At 39.1% G+C, this 19296-nt stretch overlaps 1 protein-coding gene across 5 annotated transcripts in view; it reads right to left on the bottom strand.

The window, feature by feature from the left end:
* The window catches only part of LOC116064006 (RNA binding protein fox-1 homolog 3-like), a 428560-nt gene that overhangs the window by 230644 nt on the left and 178620 nt on the right, over positions 1 to 19296 (bottom strand). The window contains exon 1 of one of the 5 annotated variants that reach the window (XM_031319066.2): positions 18860 to 18911. The exons of the other annotated variants lie outside the window; for them this stretch is intronic. The gene's annotated coding sequence lies outside the window, so the exon portion shown is untranslated. Of the gene's footprint in view, positions 1 to 18859; positions 18912 to 19296 lie in introns of those variants that run through there. 5 annotated transcript variants of the gene reach the window in all.

Consider the following 19296-nt stretch of genomic DNA (forward strand, 5'->3'; position numbering starts at 1 on the left):
CACACTGCCATCCTCATGCTGCTACTTCCGGTAACGACGGCCAAGGCCCAGGCTCTGAAGAAAGAGTGAAGCCATGGATCAGGCCTGCGTGCCTGCCAAAACAAACCACCACCACCACCCCCCCTCCCTACAGGACCATACTGCCCCTCACATAAACCCACTCAGCTCCAGCAGCAAAGCACAAAAGGATGTGGGAAGACCGTGGCATGTGTCCCAAAGCGGAGTGGACACACATGCACAACGCAATATTTTGCTGATGCAAACACAGGGAAGAGAAAAGGAAGAAGATGTACAGTAGATGCAAAGTTGCACATCGACATCCAATATTTGCTCCTATAAAAAGAATCCCAAGAAGAACAGTGTTCAATACTTTCTCCAGATTTGAATTTTTGTCAGGGTGGAGAAGCCTCTCAAACAAAAGTTGGAACACCACTGCACGAAAAAAAATCCTACTCAATGATAATGGAACTAACATTGAAGCTCCACTAATCAATATTAAAATGAATCAAAGCACTACTCTACTGAGTACTTTAGCCTCTTCTCTCTCATAGTTTTACGGCACATTTGCTATCTGGTTCAGTCTCACCGCTCTCATCGACCACCCATTTCCAGCACGCAGCAGTTTTCATCAAATAAACTCTGATGAAACCACTGTACTGGAACTACAGTACCTGCTCAGCACCAAACAGCAGACAGACTAAGTTAACATCTAGCATCTAAAGAGACATTTTTCTCAAGAGTCTCGGCGGAGACCAAAACAGAGCATATTGTGCTTACATGACTATCATGACTGATAGTGTCTGCTGGATGTGAATTTATATATATATATATATATATATATATATATATATATATATATATATGTATATATATATATATGTTAGCCATAACATGTTAGCCATAACAAATGTAAAAGGTGAAAATATATCTGGGATGTGATCGCTGCGATGTTTTCCTAGTTTAAACAGAAAAGCCCCACTGACTTTGATCCCTGGTTTTCTGGTTTTTAGGAGTTGGCAATCACCGCTGTGACCGAAGCGTGATTCTCAGAACACATTATGTATCCACAGTGTAGTGGTTATCATGTCTGCCTTACATTCAACAGACTGTGGTTTCATGACCAAAATGGAAACACACTTCACATATGATCAGTTATCTTAAACAAAGAGCTTCCCATGGACAACCTGCTGCACTATTAATTAATTCTAAACAGACAATACATATTCAATCAAACAAACGGCATGTTTCTTAATCATATTACTGTAGGTGTGGACCACATTAACTGGATCAGATTTGACTTTTAATTAAAAAGGCCAGCATTGAGCCAATACAGACACAGAGGAAGAGGAACACACTCTGACACAAACACACTTGCGCCTGCAGAGTGACAGAGGAGAGGGATCTGTCGAGGAGACGTTGCCTTGGCCCCAGAAGATGGCTTCCCCTCCAGAGCCGCGGGAGACAGGAGACTCAGCGCTGGCTGGCTCCGGGTTAGCTCCATTTGGCAACCAGCTGGCCGAGCTGGCCTCGGCGTGTTCGCGCATGAGCGTGGAAGGGAAAGGTGATGATGTGTGCACGGCGGCCAAAGCCAGCGGAGTCATTATGCGAATCCATCATGACTTATTATCACCATAACTGATCATATCGTACACACCCGTGGTTGTACCGTTCTTGGATGGCAGCCTCTTATTTTCCCGATACTAACGCTGATAGAAATGAGAGGCTTGTTGTTGCCACCACCGACGCCCCCGCAGCACCCAACCCGACCTGATCATGAGATACATGCAGTAAAACTGCACGCCTGCTCGTTTGATGACAATGACCTCCCCGACTGCCGCCTATTTCCAGGGAGCATTCAGGAAATGTCTTTTTGACAGGCTGACACGACGCTGTGCCTCCTCACGGAAGACAATTCCAATCAGAGCTTCATTCAGATAGCACCATTCAGAAAACAGGAACAATGGAATAACTGAAGTCTATCATGTTCTGCCATGTAAAACAACCTTTGGGCTAATTGTTCCCAATTAGGTGGCTGACACAAAGGGAGTCTGACAAGCACACAGGTGCCTGTCTGGCTGACTGTCTCTCAGAGGGGTATGTCCGAGCTACTTTAGCTTTATTAGCGTCACGCAGCTTCTCGGTGCGTCTGTGCACATCAAGACAGAGCCAGAGAAACACAGAAAAAAATGCTGTGGTGTGATTTACAATGAAACGAAATGAGAGGAGGAGGGAGAGAGGCTACAAGGACTTTTTCTTGCTTTATGTTTTTTCCCAAAACATGTTGATGGAGCAGAGTGAATTATTCAGGGTGTCAGCCAGACTCTCGTTGGGATTCAGCTATTACGTACTGTGTGCTTGCTTCAGGGCTCAGTAAAAGTTTGTGGTGATTCGGACAGGAAGTGCAGAAGTAACTCAGCCGAATGGCTCACTGTATATTATACAGTATGGTACCTTATAAAGATCATCTTACTTTGGTCTCATGGACTCATCAGGTTATAGACAATTATTTTATATCATATCCCATTCATTAGGGCTGGGCATATATATATATATATATATATATATATATATATATATATATATATATATATATATATATATAAACTTTTTTTTTCTATAATGTTTCTACCGCGCTGTCCCAACTGCATTTCGGCAATATTTACGCCATTTGGATGAGGCTTTACAGTATGATCTGATACTTGTGTTATGTTCGTTTTGCCCTAAAGTGAGAAAATGCTTTTAATTTGTCAAGTATTTCATTCTCACAGGAGTATAGAAACATAGGCTTTACAGTGTGGTTATTTCATCTAGATGAGATATGAAAGGACCTATATCGGGATAAAAGATTTTTGCCCCAGCCCTACAATTTATTATTTAATATGATATATCATCAGGTAAACATGGAGTGGTGTGGGTGTTCCATACAAGTTATATTCATTAATAAGTGACTAGTGTTTATTCTCAACTCAGTTCTTCCTTAAACGTCAAATATATACAAGATGTTCCCCCTGTCATGGCTGGATTAACCTGTTAGAGGGTCCCAGGGGAGAAAATTGCTGTTGGGCCCTTCGCTGCTGTCTGTGCATTGTGTATAATCTGCATCCAGAGTCACATTAGAGCAGACAGCAGACCACACATGGCAACTGGCCCCGCGTTTTCTGTGTCAGTTAGTTTGTGGTAATTTGATTAAACACAACTGTAATTACAAATGGGCACCATTTGAGTGCAACATAAACGAAAAACGATAAGGAAGAAACTTAGATTTTAACACTGGGATCATCTAAAAGGGTCACAAGATTAGGTCCTGTCTGAAATCAAATAGCACTTAAAACGTGTAAATTCTCTCACAAACACTCAAATTACCAAATACATTGACATGCAATGAATCCAGGACCTTGGAGTCTGTGACCTCAAAGCAGCTGCCCACTTTGCCTGGCAGGTAATCCAGCCTAGTCTCCCACCATCTACAGCAGAGATATTCAACAGGGGGTCTGTGACCCCTAGGAGGTCCTCAGAGTTGGTGTAGGGGGGCCCCCAAATTATGTTTAAAAAATATTTTTTACAAATATTTCTTTTTTCAAAAACTAAAAACAAGTCTATAAATATACATAAAGATGAATCAAGATGAATAATAGCAAAAATAAATTGGCCTATTTGTGAAGAAAAAACCCCCCATTCAATTTACACATTGAAGGTAAACTTACTATAGGAAAGGTAGCCATGATAGCCATACAGTTAAGCTTAAGGATTCACTGCCATTCATTTTCATTCATCCGGCCCAGTTTATATGTAGTCCCTACTTGTCTCTCTTTCAGCTAAGGGGTCCTTGGCCTAAAAAAAACACTGAATACCCTTGATCTACAGTAATAGGTGCATCAGGAGCTTTCATCCTAACACCAAGCAGTCATATTTCTGTGTCTCGTTGTTTGTGACTTTGTCTTTGATGAATAGATTAAAAACAGCTGTTTAAAAGTCTTCACAAACTCACAGCAGTGGAACTCTTCTCCTTTCTCTCCTCAACAGATTTCCATCTCCAGCATCTCCGAATTTGAATATTGACTTGACAGGATGAGACCTTCCCCTTGAATCTGCTCAGTAGACACAAACTGGTGCCATTCATCACTAACGTGACGATAGAAAACGAAGGCTGACATCTAAATGATTCCGCCCAATCCCCCATATTTCACAGGAGGCCTGCTAATATGAGTGTTGACATTTAAATGAACATTCTCATCTATGGCTTCCCATAATTTGATCAATGCAAAAATCCAAAAAGAGGTCCTTCTCTACACGCACGCACGCACGCACGCACACACACTCACTCACACACACACACACACACACACACACACACACACACACACACACACACACACACACCAATGTGCATCTCCCTTTACATCTGTCATGAAAGGGGACCTCCTGGTGACCTGGCCCCCGTAAAGACAAGTCGCTGCTCACTGATTCACTGACGGCTGCCTGCATCTGAGCCTCATCTGCTCCCAATGGCGCTTTCATCCAGCATGGCTGCAGGCAGCAGGGAACATACAATACAGCGGCTTCACACAAACAGGTGACGGCAGACCAAGACATGTACACACAGAGATACGAACAAAACGCTTTCCATGGCAGCCATGGCAGCATAAACTGAGATAAAGATCCTGCCATTCTGCAATGAATCTCCCCCAAAACCTGCAACAAAATCTCATTTTTTTAAGTTTAAGTTTGATTTAACAAGGTTAAACCAGTGTGGTGCATTATTCCCTCTTCGCTTTGTGACAGCTTTTTATTTTTTTCCCCCAAATGAGCTACTACACAAAAAATGAAAAGAACTCTTGACAATGTTACTTTAGATCTAAACATACCCTCTTTGTTGAAAAATTATGCCAAAGAGGTACCCAGAGTGTTAAGAATGTGATGCCAGGGGGTCCTGACCAAGTGATGATGATCCATCTTAACTTAAACCCTTAGCTCCCCATGATATCTTCAGACAGATTCAGACAACACTCATGATCAGCTGGAAATCCATAGTCCAAGAGCAGAAATCAATGGAACTCTTTGTATAAATGGTACCAACTTGGAGGAAGAGTTTATCCATTTATAATTTATTCATTTCATGCGTTTGTTGGTTTCATTCTGGTTTTGTTTTTGTGTCTGAGTCACACACTGTATTCTGGGATTAGTTTTTTGTAAGCCTTGAGTTATTATTGCACAAGTACTTCTGGTATACTTTCATATAGTTAATGTTAAATATAAGAAAATACATAATCAGCAGGTATTGTTGCCAGTGGTTAAGTGGTTAATAAAATATATAAAATAAAAAATGTTTAGCACAGTAAACGGTTAACGTGGTCAGAACATGCTCAAAAAAAGTGAAGAGAAAAATGGATAGCAAGTGCATTATAAGACATGAACAATAAACCGTAGAATTATGGAGTGTTTGTGCTGCAAATAATATTTTTTAAATGTAATTTTTTTACCTGTAATTTTCTGTTTCAGATTTCTTTTAAATCCTTACCCATGTTTTAATGACTCCTATACATACAGTAACTCATAAAATACCTGAAAGCATTTTTACTTAAATTATGAATCAAAAAAAACTACATCATTTACTTAGAACGCATTCACGGTCTCCCTACTCGTGCATTCCATGCATGCAATACTAAACAGGAAAATGCTGCTGGGTCTTATTTCACTAGATTCAGAACCTGGATCCTAACTATATCATGTACAGTAACTGCCGGAACAGATCAGCCAGCCTCACCAAGCGTACAGCAAGATGCACCCACTCAGACACACACATCAATCGACAGCATATCGACACCCACTGTGGCGTCCCGCCTGCTTATGAGAATGTGTCACCTCTTGTGGCACCCGGAGCAGATAGCAGGAGGCCGAACCAGAGTGTTTAACTCGGGCCCCAGTGAATGGCTGTAGGTCACCACTGTATCATCCCCCCACCGCACACACACACACGGGGGCTGCCAGGTGGCTTTTATTTGACTTTAATGTGGAGAAATATTAGATTTTTCCTGGGCAGGCTAAATCCTTCCCCTGGGCTCCCAGATAGCCCTGCAAAACCGCACACTGAAGATGGGTCAATAAGAGCCCTGATGCCAAATCTCCTTAAACTCGCTCTTTATTCATGAATATGTGCTGAAACAATCTTTCGGAGGTATTAGGGAGTTTTGTGAACAGAGTACAGGCCTCTCTAATCCACTTTAGTTAACACTTTGGACAGAAATTTAAACATGCTCACTACTGCACTTTAAGCCCATAAGGAGGATAAATGATGTGGCACCTTTGGCTGCTCTTGCTGTGGAGGCAACATTTTTACTTTTTTAATCAACAGTGTGTTATTGTCAAAGTAATCAGGCTACCTACTGTAGGTATAATTACTGCAAACAAACTCATGTTGGTGGAATTGTGAGTGCCATTTTGTTTTCCAGACCACATTTACTATACTTTGCATCATCTAATAAAGAATACACTGCTATTTAAGGCTTTATTCACTGGTATTAATCATAAGGCAAAATATAAACATATATAACTTGGCTGTTACTGCTCCCACTCTGTCCACACTAGAGAATCTGAACTTTGAGCTCTTTCATTCCAAGTCTATTTTAAAATACAGCACTGCTCATTTTCACAATTGTCAAAAAAAAGTCTCCATAGTTCAATCTGGTCCAAGTTCCAGCTGTTGGGCTAAAATCGATTCTCAGCTGTTTTTTCTGAACTCAAATCTTGGATGGAGAACTTAGCTTAGAGGATTTAGGTTTGCTTCTGTAACACTACCACAATGTAAAAACGTGGAGGAGGCTGCCAATCTTCTCTTCAACGTCCCTGTTTTTCTTTTGCTTAATTATACTAGTGTGTCAGAATTCATGTAGTAATGACTATTCATGTGAAAATAATGCATGTATTACCATTTTAGATTTTTCTCAGGCTATTAAGAGCAACTTGACAGGTTTGGACAATACTGTTTCAATACTGCACCATTATTGCCATTAAATCAAACATGGAGTTGTCATCACCTGAATTAAGCCCAAGAAACGTGAAGAGATGATGGAAAGGAATGGTTAAGGAAGTTACAGATAGACATGAAGTAATAGTCTACAACCTGTTTGTGTAGTTAAACTCTGTCTCTCTCTATCACACAGACTAACATAACAGTGATCCTGATTAAGTATAGATGGATCATGAAGGCCAGAAGGCAGCGCTGTACAGTGCCACACAGGAAGTGTCACATTTAACTTGTCTTTCAACTGCTTAGTTAGCAGGAACACTAACAACCAGTGCTGAAGAAAACAATCAGCCTTCATTTAGAGAAAATGCAAGGATACATTTGTCACAGCACTAGAACACTAATTGATTGGCGAATTGTCTCTGGCAAGTGCAGTAGACACATTATCAAGCCAGCAGCAACAACAGGAATCACATTTAATTTAAAACTGCACTAATTATTAGGTCCGTGTATCATCCGATCATTTGTTTTTGTTTTCACATATGAAAACGAAAAAACGAAATTATGACTTGATTTTTGGTTTTCCCGTTCTTGCACAGAAATTAGAAAAACCACTTGATATTCCGATGTTCCACTGTGGGTGGTGCTAAATCTGATTGGCAGGATATGCATTCATTGTTTTTCAAATTAAGAGTTTACCCACACTGTATTTGTTACCCTGTAAAATTAATAGTCTATATGTAAAATTAATAGTCTATATGTAAAATTAATAGTCTATATGCATGCTTTTTGTCACCCAATTATTTGGTTTAACTCACTGAAAAAATCTATTGAAATAGCCTAAATGTAAACATGTTTACGCATTGACAGACAAACGGCACGATCTGTTTTTGTAGGAGAGGGGAAGACCCATCTCATCGTTTAATCTTGTTGTGTTCAAAGTCATGTTAAACCATTTTTTGTTCCCAGTCAAAAATAGATGGTACTTTAGTCCTGCTATATACATACATATATAGCTATATATACTCCGCTATGTCGCGTTAGCATGCAGCTACATAATAATTATAATAGAGTATGCTAACGTTAGATTGTAGTGGAACGAAGCAGCACTTTCTAAGGTCAAAAATCGCAGATAAAGGGTTCTGAACCAAACACTACACAATCGGACATGTTTCAGCAGGAATGTGACCCGGAATTGGGGAGAATTTAACAACAGTGGCAGCTAAGATGACATGTTTACTGCCGTTAGCATGTAGCTACTATAGTGTTTACTGCCGTTAGCATGTAGCTACTATAGTGGTATACAGCGGTGGTGGCTGGAAGAGCTGTCATCCCGTCTTTGAAAGGACACTTACGTACGTTTACACTTCATCGCAGTAATAATATACAGTCTATGGTTATTAGTCTTGATTGTTTGTATGACTATTGTATAATAAAGATTTAATACAAAAAAAAAGTTGTGATGTTTGGTCGCTGTTGGTCGTCAAGTGTTTCAACGCATGCGTGGTACAAATCGCTCAGGGACTGAGCCCTGTTCCACGCGAGCCCAACACAGTCCAACTTTTTCCTGAATGCAGATACTTTATCATGTACCAAAAAGACATGGCACTCCTTTCCATAGATCATTTTATTATTTTTAATATTTTTTTAAATATTTCCCTACTTTTTTCACGCCTACTACTCTAACCTTTTCTCAGAGTCTCTCTCTTTTTCCAAAGTGACAGATAAAATCTCTTACTTTTGACCCAAACAGGTGTTACTTTATGTGAATGTATACATTTTTAAATGGTTTCTTAAAAATGTCCTTGGTAACTTTGGCCCAAAGTAATCTGTGATAAACAGTATACTATGTTTCATCTGATTATTTATTATCGTCAAAATAATCCAGCATTTATGTTTTTTAGTACTCGATCGAATTCAAGATGTATAAGCTCAGATCAATGAGGCATACAGGCCATAAATAACAAATAGACAAAAAAATTATATTATTCATAAGAATTTAAGTTAATAAAAACACCTAAAACAAAGAATTAATGTATTATTTAAATTTGTATGATGAGTATTAATGGAACGGTCATTTTGTCAGTCATGACAGACTGAGAAAGTAATTTGTCCCCAGGGCCATACAACTCTACAATGCTTCATTAAAGAGAAGAGGAGAGAGAGACTTCTTTGCATAATCTGTCTGCCTCTCCTCCCTCTCCACCACTTCCACTACCTCCTATAATAACAGTTATGTACTGACTGTCCACTGGCCCACTGTATACTGTTTACACTGTTTACACTGTTAACTGGCTATATTAGCCCATATATGCACAATCCCTCCCTCCCTCCACCCGCCAGCCTGGACTGAGGTCTAACATAACTTAATACTTGAACAATGGCTGTAACACTATTACTTCAAACCTCTTATATTGACTTTTGATCTCTTATATTGTCCATATTTAATGCTGGTCTCTAGACTTTATCCTTGCACTATTGGACCTATTTGCACTACCACCATGACGCACAATCTCATACTGAATCACAGGGTCAGTCCCTGCCCTCTCACTGCAAGCGTCTCATACTTATACATCCCTTAGTACATTCATGTGGATTTTTTATTGGATTTTTTTTATTTTTTTATTTATTTAGTATTATTATTTTTTTTATTTATTTACTATTTAGTATTTTTTCTTTTATTGTCCATGCTATTCATGTGAATTTGCTTTTTTTTATGATGTATGTGTATGTTGTGTGTGATGTCTTAAGCTATTGGGACCTTGAATTTCCCCTTGGGGATCAATAACGTATCTATCTATCTATCTATCTATCTATCTATCTATCTCTCTATTTTTGACTGGGAACAAAAAATGGTTTAACATGACTTTGAACACAACAGGATTAAACGATGAGATGGGTCTTCCCCTCTCCTACAAAAACAGATCGTGCCTTTTGTCTGTCAATGCGTGAACATGTTTATATTTAGGCTATTTCAATAGATTTTTTCAGTGAGTTAAGCCAAATAATTGGGTGACAAAAAGCATGCATATAGACTATTAATTTTACATATAGACTATTAATTTTACAGGCTAACAAATACAATGTTGGTAAAATCTTAATTTGAAAAACAATGAATGCATATCCTGCCAATCAGATTTAGCACCACCCACAGGGGAATATCAGAATATCAAGTGGTTTTTCTGATTTCCGTGCAAGAACGGGAAAACCAAAAATCAAGTCATAATTTCGTTTTTTCGTTTTTCTAAAAAAACGGAAAAGTTGTTTTCTCGTTTTTTCGTTTTCATATGTGAAAACAAAAACAAATGATTGGATGATACACGGATCTTATTACTCTTACACTAGAAATAAATAAAATGACTAAGGTGAAAGGGGCTGCTTGTAGTGGCAAACACAGAAAGTTGCAGAACGTTTTAGCGCCAAGAGAGCGTTTTAGCATGTTTTAGCTCATTGTTATAGTTTTAAGGTGTGCAAGTTATGCTTTCTTTAACGTTGTTTTCAGCAGCAGCTCGGAGCGGTTTTCAGTGAAAAGGCTACGATAAGCCCACAGTACACGACCTGCACCAAACAGACCGACAGAAAAGGTTAGCGACTAGCTGGTGAAGAAAGATTAACATATAGCAGCTAAAGAGCCAGATATTGTTCTCAGGAGGTGGTGGAGACCAAACCAGAGCTAAAATGAGAGTGGCAGGAAATAAATCCAACGGGATGCTTATATTGCTCTGCGTCTGCTGGATGTGTAAATAGTAGTGATTTCCCAATTTTGATTTTAAATCAAAAATGGACTGAAATGATGAAAATCAGTATCTGTGATTCCCCTAGTATTTGTTTTTCTCTTCAACCCCGCCTATTTTCACGTGTCCAAAGAAAACAAAAATCCAACAACACAGGGTACATCTAATGTTGCATTACTACGTTTTCATTTTAAGCGGCGTTTTGATACAAAAACGATCTCCAAGACAACACAGCGTAGCTACTGCTGGTAGCATGCAGCTAAAGCCACAGAGTAAGTTAGCTTACCATAGCCTGTAGCTGCACTTTTTGAGACACCATGACCACTGCCGGAGTCAGAGATGACTCAGACAGAATTGTTAAATCATCCTCCTGGCAACAGCATTTTTCCTTCCCCATGAGTAATGTAAACAACCTACAAAAGGTACAGTGTGTGGGCTACTACGATGGGATTCATGGTGCATTTAGGTGCCCATACATAAACTCATGCTGCATTCAGTGTTCCTCCTTATTGTGAGTGTCAGTGCTGGGAAAAAAAAAAGTTTAAATTGCAAACCTTGGAAATTCCGACTTCCGAGTACAAATGGAACACACTATAATGGCACCCAACAGACTTTGTCGGCCCATCCCCCAACAAACACACACAGCCTCTACACAGCACGTAGACAAGAATATCAGCACTGTGGAACATTAATTAAGCCTGAGCATATGCACGGCTTGCTCTTAATGTAAATACGCAGTATGGCAGAGGTGTGCGGGGGTGTGGCTGCTTATGAGAGTGTGTGCGTCTTTGGGTGGGGTGCACATATGGGAGTGGGTTTGTCTGGTTCGCCCCTCAGAATAACCCATTAAACGCAAAACACACTCATACCTTTACACCCACACATATTGCAGAGAAATCTTGACGCCAAATGATTGCACTCCGTGACCTCGGATACTCTGACGTTCCGCCCAATTCCTCTCTCTCCGCATCAGCCAGCTCGGTGCATCTTTCACTGTGTTAATAAAATGCTACATCCCGCTCCTACACACTCCTCCTCCCCCTCCACACGTTCCCCTAATGAGATAAATTAGAGCCTTGCAACAGATGCATGGAACATACACTAATGGCCACCATCTGTCACTCATCTCTGGGAGACGGGAGTGAGAACGCGCGGTGCTAAATCCGATCACAAGCCCCTGGCACAGCCCCACCGCGGTGAGGAGGAGGGAGGAAGACACACGGAGAGAAAGACACACGGAGAGAGTAAGACAAAGAGAGGGAGAGATAAAGAGTACAGTACAGAGCGAGGAGGGGGTGGCAGTGTGGAGGTTTAGGTGCAGACTGGACCGAGGTAGAATACAGTAAGTGGTGGAGAGGCGTTGGAGCTGCAGTACAGCAGGTTAGACCTGGTAGTGATTCAGCAAGCATAACGAGATTTTTGTGTGTGTTTAGAAAGGGGGCTTGTTCAACTCACTGTTAAATATTTTTTTGGTTTTTATACCACTGTATTGAGTTCCTTTTTTAACCGATGAACTTGCTGATATTTTGTAAGTAAACGCACGAAGATCATGGCGGTCGAGCCCTGCTAAAAGACCTCCTTCATGCAGGCCTGTAAGAATTTTTTGATTTCTATTCATATTTGTGTTTTTCCTTTTCTATGCTATGTCTTTGGCATTTTTAAATGCTGTATTTTCACTCTTGTATGTCTTAAGGTTATCCCTGCATTTCTGAATTTGGAGAGCATTTCTTTAATGTTTGTGCTCTTGCGCATGTTTTGTCCTTGGTATGGCCATGGTACCCCTTTCTCAAATGTATGTACAAATCTGCATACTTCCACCTTCAATGTAACACTTGAGATAAGAAAAATAGCAAATCAGACCACTTGTTGCACTTGAAGTGGCTTAAAAATGAGATAAATTAGATTCTTTAATTAAGAAAAATCTGTAAAAGTTGAGCAGCTGGCTTACTGAAACAGATCTCCATGTGGTAGCTAGTAATATTTATTTTCCATTATATTTTAAAAACCTTAGTGATAACATAAAAAAGGGCACAGAACAATTAAACTGAAATTAATCCAATTACCTCCAAGTTGATATTTTCTTCAGTTTTATATTGATATCAATCAATTAGATCAATGTTTCACTCTAAATACTTACATCCTTGAATACATAAAAGACGGGTTTTGACTTTCAACATCAGTCTTAAAGCTCGTGATTGCCATTTCCCAGACAAATGTCCTTCCTGAGGTGAAGTGTAAAGCCTTTCTGTGATAGGTAAGCATGCTCATACCATTTTGAATTGCACAACAACTTTATGTTACAGACACCCTTCTATTTGCTGATATTTATTGTAGTCATTTTACATAAAGTGTGTGATTTATCTTGTATAGATGTCAAATGTTGTCATAAGTTTGTTTTTTGTTTTGCAAGAGAACTTGATTTCAGTGAGACTAACCAAGTAATCTATATTTCTTAGTACAAGTATAAAATTACACTCTAATTCCTTTTTGTTTCTTCTTGAAAACAAAGTACTTATTTAAGACTAGCAACAACAATATCTTAAGATTAAATACATATGAGTTGGAGACAGTATTGGACTTCATGGGAACCTTTAAATAATGCATGAGTGTGCAACTTGCGGGGAGCAGCACGGCTTTGCACTTCAGTTCAATGTCAGAATGAGCGGGAGGAAATTGTGTGCGAGACTTAAGCACCTCTGCCAAGGGCTTAAGTAGCAGTCTGAATTGCACCATTTATGAATAAGGTACCTAAGAAAAATCACTCAGGAAAAAAAAAAAGCCCCAACATCAACTCTCACTCTGGGATCCATCACAGACATTCTAATAGAGCCTCCTGTTGACGGCCAGTAATTCCCTCAGCAGCGTTCGCCCGCCAGAATGGTGAGCTGCTTCAGAGCAGATGGACGTTGACAACCTGCAGCGGCTGTACCTGCGAAAAAGTCAGCTTTTGATACGTTATGTCACCCTGACACTTCCTCAGTACAAATAGCCACGAAATCCATTTATAAAACGCAATCAGACTATGATACATTCCAGCCTCTACCCTGGCCACACTGCACTGTAGCAAGCAGCTTATGATGAAAGTAAAGGGAAACAATGCAAAATAAAAAGGGTGATGAAAAGGCAGACGAGCTACGTATCTTGGGAACCTGGAGAAATCAATCACCCGGGGAGCTGCCCTGTAGAGCTTCCATGAGAACAAATGGACTAAAGCCAACCACAATTAATCACTATTTGCATGGAGTTGGCAATACTTTTTTTTTTTACTGGTGTAACTAATGACAACAAGTGGAAATTAATTCATTGTTGCAAGAAAAGAAATTGACCATTAGAGAAGAAGAAGAAAACTTCAGAAGACTCAGAAAAGAAGATATGGCAATATAAAAGTGCTAAATCACAAAATAATGAAAATGTTCAAACAGTGGGAGTTTAATCCTAAAGAAATACGATTATACATCATGTATTTAAAGTCAAAGTTAAAATTATGAGCTCAGAACAACTTTTTCTAAGATGCTCTCTTGTTAAACAGAGGATGTGTATACTGGACAGAACGACTGATCCCTATAAACTTCCCAATTCAGCAATCATACTGCATCAAAATTTCCACTGAAGGCTTCACATAAAAAGTAACTGGCCTCATAAAAGCGTGTCAAATATGGCCAACCTCTCATAAAAGCACTGATGAAATTCTCAGACAAAACTATAAATGGCATCTGCAGAGAAAAAAATAAAATAGTGCACTTTATAGAGCGGAGCTGGACTGCTTTAGTGCATTTTTACAGTCAGATATGTGGAGCTTGTGACACACATCGGAACCGCTAATAACACGTATCCTCTGCAGCCTTCAATATCACAATGACGCACAAAATCCAATCTATACATCCTGTCTTTATCTTTATAATCTTTGACATTTCGAAGACTGCGGCTGGTTAACACCTGAGGTTGCATCATAAATTCATAAATGCATCACTAAGTTTCGGTTTAAAGTTCCTTACTAAAGTCTAACAGTAGTCACTTCTAGTCACAATGTAAACACGAAGTAGGGCTGCACGATATGAGGAAGATATGCGATAACATGGTTGAATATCGCGATGACGATATTACTTGTGATAAATAAACAGATATTAAAGTGTACTCAGTTCTGCCTTTCTGGTGTTTTCAGTATTCTGCTAAAGTACAACAAATTGCTTGTTGAATTTAAAACAAATGAAAGGAATAATTTCCAAAATTCTTTTATTGAACAAATTGAACATAGAATTGAATATAAAAGGCACCACTAAAAAAAGAATGGCATTTACATTATAAAGTGCAGTTTTCTACTGATATTTTCACAACACAACAAAAAGTCTGTGTCTTTGAGTGTCTTTCGCAATATGTTTATTACGCCAGTTGATATTGCGATTCCAATAAAAAATCTATATATTGTGTAGTACTAAAAGGAAGTCAAGGGAATATCTTGAGTTGTAACGCACCTTAGAGTTAGAATACAATGCAATACATTAAACTTAGCAAGCAATTATTTTTAAATATTTATTTACAGGGACAATGCACAGCTCCTTAGCAGTACCAGAGTTGGCTATAAGCTAATTTTTATCTGTAGTACCCTGGCGATATGATGGTATTGCGATGGATCACGCACACACTACAGCACCAGCGTCAAACACCAAACATGCTTTGACATGGAACCCTCGGTTTCAGGAAGCAGCGGTTTCTCAGTTAAAAAAGGATTGATCCAATGTGTGCCGCGGGCTACTAACGGTTAGCCAATTGGCGCCATGAGCGGGACTAACGCCGTTCTCAAGCTGACATCGTAGTTTGTTTTAACCTTGCCCGGTCCACTAGAAAAAAAAAAACTATGTTGGCATGGCTACACATCTGTGTTGACTTAAAATGGCATTAGATTCAGGCAGATATGTTGGTCTCTTGGTGAGGCAAAATCAAATCCCCCTCCCCAACAGAAATTGGTTAGAGTGGAGGCAATGTCAGACTGAAGATAGAAACGGAGTATAACCAGTTGACAATTCTGTACTGCAGGCAAGATCCGAACTACAGCGTGATACTTGTCCATGCTACACACCCACTAACACCCTTATTTCCCACTGTGTTACATGAAGAGCTAGCTTCTTCCTACACTGGCACTAAAAGTTGTGAATCGTAAGGTGCATATTCGTCCAATTCTGGGCTGATTAAAATATACAGAAATGGAGAAATGTGTGTTTCAGAATCAAAAGTATTCATGCAGTTGAGAGAGAGGGAAATAGAGTGGAAGAGAAATATCTGAATATGCAACCTCGCCAACTGATCTTATTTGGTCATTTAGTCTAACATTATTGGCATAACATTCTGTAATGTGAGGCATGTTTTCTTGTTACCAGCTTCTTAAACATTCACGGCAGATCTAGCTTAAAATCCTTGATGGTGTAAATTAAGGTTACTGTTGCGATTGGAGTCTTTACATCATAATTAAACAGCATTTTGAGTAAGTGTCAGCTATGTCAACCAAATTACATAGTACCTCATATAGGGGTGATATTTTAGAAAGCCAGTGTTGTCAGTTGGTTCAGTTACTTACATTAAGGTTACACATTAAGGTAGTTAGTGGGTGTAAATATTTAGTAGCTTTTAGTAGTTTTCAAAGTTTTTTTATATCAGAAATATGGGTTTCTTCCAAAATGCCCAAATATAACATGGATGCATGGATGTTCTTTGCAGGTAAAATGAATGATTACATTCACTGAATTTTGGGTGTTTTATTCAATTTTTATAACATTTGAAAAATATGTTTAAATGGTTTTAAAACAGTATCCTGACTAAACGTTGACAAAAATATTTATTAATTTAATGATTATGAATTATAACTTGTCTCCTGCTAGTTGTACTACAGCACTTACTAAAAAATAAGCATATCCCTATTGTTGAAAATATTTTTGTATCGCTTTTTGGTGTTGTAGTTTGTAGACGGTCTCTAAGCACTTGTCTTGCCGTCTCACCACTGGAACACTGGAACTAAACAGAGATATGAACTAGCACAACATTTACACATTTCTTTCACATCTACTGCAGTTAGATTCACTGTGTTCACTCAGAAGCAGTGGTGTAGTCCAGGGTATACGCTGGTATACGGCGTATACCTACTTATTTTTCAGTCAGCATTGCGTATACCCACTTCTAAATCCCCCCTGATGCGCACCATTCAGTAATATCTGTGAGCCAGATTGCCCATTTTTTCCTCAAGGATAGTGAAGCCATGACCCACCCTCCTCTGCCTCTAATTGGCTGGTACTCGCTGCTTTCACTGATTAGATTGGTTAACTTTAGGCATGAGGACTGATGAGCCAATCAGAGGCAGAGTAGGGCGGGTCATGCCGAGGAAAATATCGCTAATACCTCAGGTGCCAGTGAAAAAAAACAAAAAAAAACCTCAGGTGCCGGTGCCACTTGACTACGATAACAGCAGCAGACCAAACAACAGATGAAGAAGTAACACAAGCGGTGGTGTGCCACCCCAGTTGATGGAAGACATAATTCTGAGGTAAGTTTTAAGGTGGTTTCCAAATGAATCATTATTTTAAACTACTGGCAAATTGCCAGTGGCAATATGACTGCACATTTAGAGGAGAAGAGATAACATCATGTTTGCCTCATGATAAATACATTTTACATTCATCCAAGCTGCTTGTGTGACCAGTAGTAACTACAAACTGCTCCTAATCAAGTCATGATCATTTTATAATAGTGAGCAAGTAGAAATGACAGATTTTTGGGTAAACTAAATCATAGTCTTACATGTCACTGTTTCTAAAACAGGGCTTTTTTCTGGACTACTTTAAAAAAAAAAAAAAAAAAAAAAAAGGTGAAAACTGAGAGTATACCCACTTCTCCAGGGACCACTACACCACTGCTCAGAAGGAATCAGTTCACATGGAAAGGCACCTGTAATGACATCTCGAACAAGCTAAGAGGCTAAAAGCACGTTTAAAACCTGCTCCGTATCAGCCGCCTGGCTGCGAAAGCTAGCAGTAGCATAACTCGGTGTAGGCACACTCGCTACTGACAGCACTACGTGACAACAAACAACATAGCTACGTGTTGAAATCGACCAGAATTCTCCTTTAACTATTAGTCAAAATAATACATAATTTCTGCCTTTCTTACTCAAAAAGTAGGTATAAGTAAAAAAGTAAAAAAAATAAATATAAATTAGTTTTATTGGCCATGAATTTAAAACAAAATGTTGAAAAAAGTGACAAAAACGTTTTAAAAAGTGTCAAAAGCATAAAAAAGAGCCAAAAATGCTGAAAAAAGCACAGAAAAATTCAATTTCACTTTTGACCTGGATGGACACCAAGTTCATAGTCGAAGGGAAGACAACACAAGGGTTAATAAGAAACTAGTTTATTGGTGCGACCTCTTTAAATGTAGTAATGCGTACATCTCTGAAAAGACTTAGGTTGTAACGAGGCTACGTTTGAACTCACTGCTGATGATAGGTGAACAATCACTTACTGCATATTAATGAAACTGGCCCTGCACAAAGAGTGGAGCTTTGTTATTGAGCAGATTTTCCTGAGCTTAATAAAGCATCAGTCTGTCTTTTTCTCATGCTGATTAGAAGTGTTGGTACGCAGCCAGGTCCTTTCATTTTCTTTTGTGATCGGTTGCTGATTAGTTGGATGGGATTGTTTTTGGTTTTTTTGTTGTTGTTCCTGTCTTTTTTTTCTTCTTTTTTTCTGTCCTTAAAGTCCATTGAGACTCGCGTGTGATAAAGGGCTATGGAGATAAATGACCCTGAACTTTAACTTGAACTTTATCTGCCTCTCTGTCTCCCTTCTGTCTTCTTTTTCTCCGCCTTTCACTCCATCTTGCTCATCCTCATTTACATGGCCTGGGCTGCAGCGCTCTAACAATCCATTAGCTCTGCAACGATGTTAAGGAGATCCATGCAAATAAGTGTGAAATTACACTGTAATCAGTCATGTAAATCGCACCGGTTCTCAATCTGGGCTTCATCATTTCTTTGTACTTGTTTAGAAAATGGTGTGCGGAGGCGATGGGTGAGGTTTAGGGAGAGAGAGAGAGCTCAAGGGAGTAAAAAAGACAATAAAAGAAGAGTTTAACAAGGTGGAGGATATGGGAAAAAAAAGATTTATAAAAATCATACCGTGATCAAAATTGTTCAGCAATGCGAGGCTTCCAGCACGAAGGCTTTCAGCCTCTTCTTTGATGATGAATAAGGAGAGGATGGAGAGAAGGAGTCTGATGAGACAGAGGGACGGACAAGTAGGTCGGTATGAGCTTTGTTCACAACAGAGCAGCTACAGTGCCACAGAGTAATGTACAGGAGGAAATCACTGAAGATGGCTCCTTTAAAGACAAACAGAGTAATGCGAAACACGTTTTGACCTTAATAAAAGGATGAAATTGGTTGTTTTTTTTACTTTCGAAAAAAATATTAAATTGACAAACATATAATAAATGCTGTGCTGTCTCAACTTTAATTTTGTCTTTAGAAATACAGATGTCAAGATAAGGTACTGTACACTCATCAAAAAAGAAACCGAGTTACCATCTAAGAAAAAAACCTTTTAAAGCTGACAG

Source organism: Sander lucioperca, chromosome 21, assembly GCF_008315115.2.
Source record: "Sander lucioperca isolate FBNREF2018 chromosome 21, SLUC_FBN_1.2, whole genome shotgun sequence".
NCBI lineage: Eukaryota > Metazoa > Chordata > Actinopteri > Perciformes > Percidae > Sander > Sander lucioperca.